At 48.9% G+C, this 6,265-nt stretch overlaps 1 non-coding gene across 1 annotated transcript; it reads right to left on the bottom strand.

The window, feature by feature from the left end:
- Window positions 1-518: 518 nt before the first annotated feature.
- TRNAG-GCC lies at window positions 519-589 on the bottom strand. Its single transcript has one exon. It is a non-coding gene; the product is annotated as a tRNA-Gly (tRNA).
- Between the last annotated feature and the right edge of the window lie 5,676 nt (window positions 590-6,265).

Below are 6,265 nucleotides of genomic sequence, written 5' to 3'. Positions count from 1 at the left end.
GGGTATCATTTGCTATGGGTCAAAGGGGGTCTGTTGGCCCCCCCCAGCCCTTGGTTCATCTCACCCCTTAAAAACAACAACAACTTTTCATAGGTCTATCTGGTTCTCCTCCCCCCAGCCCCAGCTCTTTACAGGATGTGATATAATGACTGGTAATATTGATATCCTGACACAACTTGCCCCCCTTCATCACCCAGGAATTTTTCAGAATTAATGCCAAGGCTGGTTTGGAGCAATCCTGTCACTGTGAGTGAGTGACAAAGAAAGAAAGAAAGAAAGAAAGAAAGAAAGAAAGAATGAGGAAATCTAAAAGAAAGAAAGTGCAGGCCTAGAGTGAGAGGCTGAGGGGAAGGGTGTGAGGAAGAGGAAGGAAAAGGGGAAGACAAGAGCCAGCCCCCGGGTTCACTGACCCAGCCCCTGAGATTCAAACTCTTCCTTGTGGCCCGGCCCTGCGGGGCGCGTTCCCCTGCTCCGCAAAAGGGGCATGGGGTGGAAATGGGGCCAAAAAGCAACAGCTGTGCATTGGCCGGGAATCGAACCCGGGCCTCCCGCGTGGCAGGCGAGAATTCTACCACTGAACCACCAATGCTACTGCTGAGTGATGGCTCCAGGTCCTTCCCTTTACAGATGTTGTCACATCTGCCTGCCTCCAGCTCTTGCAGACCTTTGCCCTCAGGGTATACAAGGCATTGCATTCTCTGATGCTGCTTCCCGCCTCTGGGTAATCATCAAGTGACCCATCCTCTGTCACCCATTCCCAGCTTCCAGCAAACAGAGGCTAGAGACACCATCCCTGCCCATCCTGGCTAATAGCCATTGATGGACCTGTCCTCCATGAATTTATCTAGTTCTTTTTTTAACCCTGTTGTAGTCTTGGCCTTCACATCAACATCCTCTGGCAAGGAGTTCCACAGGTTGACTCTGCGTTGTGTGAAGAAATACTTCCTTTTGTTCATTTCAAACCTGCTGCCCATTAATTTCATTGGGTGACCCCTAGTTGTTGTGTTATGAGAAGGAGTAAATAACACTTCCTTATTTACTTTCTCCACACCAGTCATGATTTTATAGACCTCTAGTATATCCCCCCTTAGTCGTCTCTTTTCCAAGCTGAAAAGCCCCAGTCTTATTAATCTCTCCTCATATGGAAGCCGTTCCATGCCCCTAATCATTTTTGTTGCCCTTTTCTGAACCTTTTCCAGTTCCAAATATATCTTTTATGAGATGGGCTGACCACATCTGCACACAGTATTCAAGAAGTGGGCGTACCATGGATGTATATGTTTATATTTATATATATTTATATATTATATTTTCTGTCTTATTTTCTATCCCTTTCTTAATGATTCCCAACATTCTGAGAGACATGGGGGGCCAGGTGGCAAATCGCTTTAACTGAAATCACTCAGGCTCCCCCGCCACCCCAAAATGATGATAATAAAATGCAATTACCACGTGCTCTTTCGTGAGCGGGAATGGAGAAAGACGCCAAACGAAAAGGGACTCGAGAACGTGTGAGCGATGAATTATGTATCGCTTGACAAATAACCTTCCCCCGTAACACATCTCTGCACGACAGCATTATACCCAACCCGGCAATGCAGGCACAGAACGATGCGAGACACAGAAGAGGGCCAGGCGCCAAGGAGAAAAACACATGCCACAGAGCGAGACAACACAATGAGTCATGTAACTGATGCTGCCTTTATTGCATGGTGCAACCGAAGAAGGGACGCCAACGCTGATGACATGACACGACACCTAGTCTTCAACCAATAAGAAGGGTTAGAATCAGGGGTGGATGCAGGATCCCAGTTCAGTGGGCCCTGGAGGGTTTGGCGGGGGAGGAAGTGGTGGAGGGGTCATAAGAATGGCAATTCTGGGTCAGACCAAACATCCATCTAGCCCAGTATCCTGTTTTCTGACAGTGGCCAATGCCAGGTGCCCCAGAGGGAGCAGAACAGGTCATCATTGAGTGATCCATCCCCTGTCGCCCATTCCCAGCTTCTGGCAAACAGAGGCTAGGGACACTCAGAGCAAGACACTCCCTGCCCATCTTGGCTAATAGCTGGATCTCTTCTCCCTGAATGTCTCTAAGGCTTTTTTTAACCCAGTTCTATGTATGGCCCTTCACAACATCCCCTGGCAAGGAGTTCCACAGGTTGATGGTGCGTTGTGTGAAGAAATACTTCCTTTTATTTGTTTTATATCTGCTGCCTATTAATTTCATTGGGTGACCCCAGCTTTTTGTGTTATGTGACGGGGTAAATAATCCTCCCTTGTTCACTTTCTCCACACCGGTTACAATTTTATAGACCTCTGTCATATCTCCTCTCGGTTGTCTCAGTTCCAAGGGGAAAAGCCCCAGACTTTTTCATCTCTGTTCAGCTGTTCAGGGCTGCAGGGATGGGCAGCTTGACAGATGCTGCTGGTCCTACAGCATCCATCACCCTGCTGCTACCTCTCCGCCCAGCTGTTCACCTCAAGCCCTGTGTACTGATGCCATGTGTAGGGACGGTGGGCGCTGGGGTGGGTGCATGGCCTCCTGCCATACTGATGGCAGGCGCCACCCCTGAGTTGCCAAGGGACGTTGTGAAGGGCAACGTCTGGGTTCAATAACCCAATAACTGGGTTCAAATATATATATAAGTTCCTGGAGGATAGGTCCATCAATGGCTATTAGCCAAGATGGTCAGAGTGTCTCATGTTCACAAATTTCTGTCTGCCAGATGCTGAGACTGGACAACAGGGGATGGATCACTCAAATTCATCCTCCATCATTTTGGGGGACCTCTCAAATGAGGGGGACACCCTTCCCCCAGCCCTGACAGTTTCTAACCATTAAGTATGTCTACACTACGAAATTAGGTCAATTTTATAGATGTCACTTTTTAGAAATTGATTTTAGACAGTCGATTGCATATGTCCACACTAAGCACATTAAGTCAGCAGAGTGCGTCCTCACTACCGTGGCTAGTGTCGACTTACAGAGCGGTGCACTGTGGGTAGTTATCCCACAGTTCCCGCAGTCTCCGCCGCCCATTGGAATTCTGGATTAAGCGCCCAGTGCCTGATGGGGCAAAAACATTGTTGAGGGTGGTTTTGGGTACATGTCATCAGTCGCCCCTCCCTCCGTGAAAGCAACGGCAGACAATCGTTTCGCGCTTTTTTCCGTGCAGACACCATACCACGGTAAGCATGGAGCCCGCTCAGCTCACTATCACTGCTGCTGTTGTGAGCACTGTAAACACCTCTCACATTATCCTTGAGTATATGCAGAACCGGGCTAAGAGACACCAGCACGAGGAGGATTTCAATAGTGCTGCAAGCTGTGGTGGATCACAAGGGACATCTCACCAACATCATCGTGGGATGGCCAGGAAAGGTGCATGACGCTTGCATATTTAGGAACTCCGGGCTGTTCGAGCAGCTACAAAAAGGGACTTACTTCCCAGACCACAAAATTACCACTGGGGGGGTTGAAATGCCAATAATTATCCTTGGGGACCCAGCCTACCCCTTGCTCCCATGGCTCATGAAGCCGTACACAGGCAGCCTGGACAGTAGTAAGGAGCAGTTCAACTATAGGCTGAGCAAGTGCAGAATGGTGGTTGAATGTGCCTTTGGACGTTTAAAAGCGCACTGGCGCTGTTTGCTGACTAGGTTAGACCTCAGCACAACCAACATTCCCATTGTTATTGCTGCTTGCTGTGTGCGCCATAATACCCGTGAGAGTAAGGGGGAGACATTTATGGTGGGGTGGGAGGTTTAGGCAAATTGCCTGGCATCCGATTTTGAGCAGCCAGACACCAGGGCGATTAGAAGAGCACAGCTAGGCAAGCTGCACAACAGAGAGGCTTTGAAAACCAGTTTCATGACTGGCCCGGCTACAGTGTGACTGTTGTGTGTGTGTTTCTCCTTGATGTAAACCCACCCCCCTTGGCTGATTTTAATTCCCTGTAATAAAACCACCCTCCCTCCCGCCTTCAAAATAAAGTAACTATTGTTTTGAAACCATGCATTCTCTCTTTATTAATTAAAAAAAAGTGAGATAACTGACAAGATAGCCCAGGTGAGGTGGGGGAGGAGGGAAGGACAAGGCCACATTGCTTTTTGTTGCCACACTACAAATCAAACTGTTTGAATGACAGCCTTCTGTTGTATGTGCCATCCTCTGGAGTGCACTGGCTGGGTTCCCGGAGCTTACCCACCCGCATTTGTGGGCGTCTGGGTGAGGAGGCCATGGAACTCAGGGAGGAGGGCAGGCTGTTATACAATGGATGCAGTGGGGGTCTGTGCTCCTGTTGACTTTCCTGCAGGTCCACCAAATGCTTCATCATGTCCGTTTGCTCTTCCATCAGCCTCAGCATCGCCTCCTGCCTCCGCTTTTTGCGCTCCTGCCTCTGCACTTCACGCTCACTTAACGCTTTCCTGGCCTCTAACACTGAATGCCTCCATGCATTCAGCTGTGCCCTATCAGTGCGGGAGGACTGCATGAGCTCGGCAAACATGGCATCTCGAGTGTGTTTTTTTCGCCTTCTAATCTGCAATAACCTCAGGGATGGAGATGATAGCGGGAGCGTAAAAACATTTGCACCTGGGGGGAGATAAAAAGGGAGAGTAAAATTTAAGGTGATCATAGAATCATAGAATCATAGAATATCAGGGTTGGAAGGGAGCCCAGAAGGTCATCTAGTCCAACCCCCTGCTCAAAGCAGGACCAAGTCCCAGTTAAATCATCCCAGCCAGGGCTTTGTCAAGCCTGACCTTAAAAACCTGTAAGGAAGGAGATTCTACCACCTCCCTAGGTAACGCATTCCAGTGTTTCACCACCCTCCTACTGAAAAAGTTTTTCCTAATATCCAATCTAAACCTCCCCCATTGCAACTTGAGACCATTACTCCTCGTTCTGTCATCTGCTACCATTGAGAACAGTCTAGAGCCATCCTCTTTGGAACCCCCTTTCAGGTAGTTGAAAGCAGCTATCAAATCCCCCCTCATTCTTCTCTTCTGCAGACTAAACAATCCCAGCTCCCTCAGCCTCTCCTCATAAGTCATGTGCTCTAGACCCCTAATCATTTTTGTTGCCCTTCGCTGGACTCTTTCCAATTTATCCACATCCTTCTTGTAGTGTGGGGCCCAAAACTGGACACAGTAATCCAGATGAGGCCTCACCAGTGTCGAATAGAGGGGAACGATCACGTCCCTCGATCTGCTCGCTATGCCCCTACTTATACATCCCAAAATGCCATTGGCCTTCTTGGCAACAAGGGCACACTGCTGACTCATATCCAGCTTCTCGTCTACTGTCACCCCTAGGTCCTTTTCCGCAGAACTGCTGCCTAGCCATTCGGTCCCTAGTCTGTAGCGGTGCATTGGATTCTTCTGATACATTTCTGAAAACAAAAGGGAGACTCTTTCACAGTGAATCAAGCAATTCACAGCAGACGGCACATGTGCTTTAGGTACACGGTCACATTTTGCCTTTTATATTGCGTGCCTGCCGGTATGGTGACACGTCACACACAGGTGGGCAGCAGAATTCAGTTTCCAGGCAGCCATGGTAAGGCTCAGGGTATGCGGGGTTGGCTTCTTACGCATAACATGTGGGAATGGTTTCAAACTGCAGCGCCCTCCTTTGCCATAGCAAGCAAGGGGTTGGGTTTCACATTTAAAAGGAGGGGCTGCGGTTTTCGGGTGGATGTGCAGCACACACCTCCCCCCACCCCACCTTGTGGCTGTTCTCTGGGATGATCCCTTTTAGCCAAGCGCAAACAGCCCAGCATGAACAGTGTCCTTTTACTGTTCCCTTACAAAAATTCCCCTATTTCAATCAGGTGACCATGAATGATATCACTCTCCTGAGGCTTACACAGAAAGACAAAGACCGAATGTTGCTTGAATGTGACCAAAACCCAGGACCATTTGCTCTCATGCTTTGTGCTGCAATGATTCCAGACTATTTGCTACTGGCTTGGCGTGGTAAAGTGTCCTACCGTGGAGGACAAAATAAGGCAGCCCTCCCCGGAAACCTTCTGCAAAGTCTTTCACAGTAGCTCCAGGAGAGCTTCATGGAGACGTCCCTGGAGGGTTCCCGCTCCATTCCCAGACATGTGAACAGACTTTTCCCTTAGCTGTACCAATTGTTCAGGGCAAATCAAACATTAAACACTATTGCTTTTAAACCCTGTACTGTAGTTACAAAGGTACACTCACCAGAGGTGCCTTCTCCGGCTTCAGGGTCGGGGATCCTGCCTTGGGAGGGTAT

Source organism: Chelonia mydas, chromosome 28, assembly GCF_015237465.2.
Source record: "Chelonia mydas isolate rCheMyd1 chromosome 28, rCheMyd1.pri.v2, whole genome shotgun sequence".
NCBI classification, from domain to species: domain Eukaryota; kingdom Metazoa; phylum Chordata; order Testudines; family Cheloniidae; genus Chelonia; species Chelonia mydas.
The sequence above is the reverse complement of the archived record's forward strand: the minus strand, read 5'-3'. Positions and strand labels throughout refer to the sequence as shown.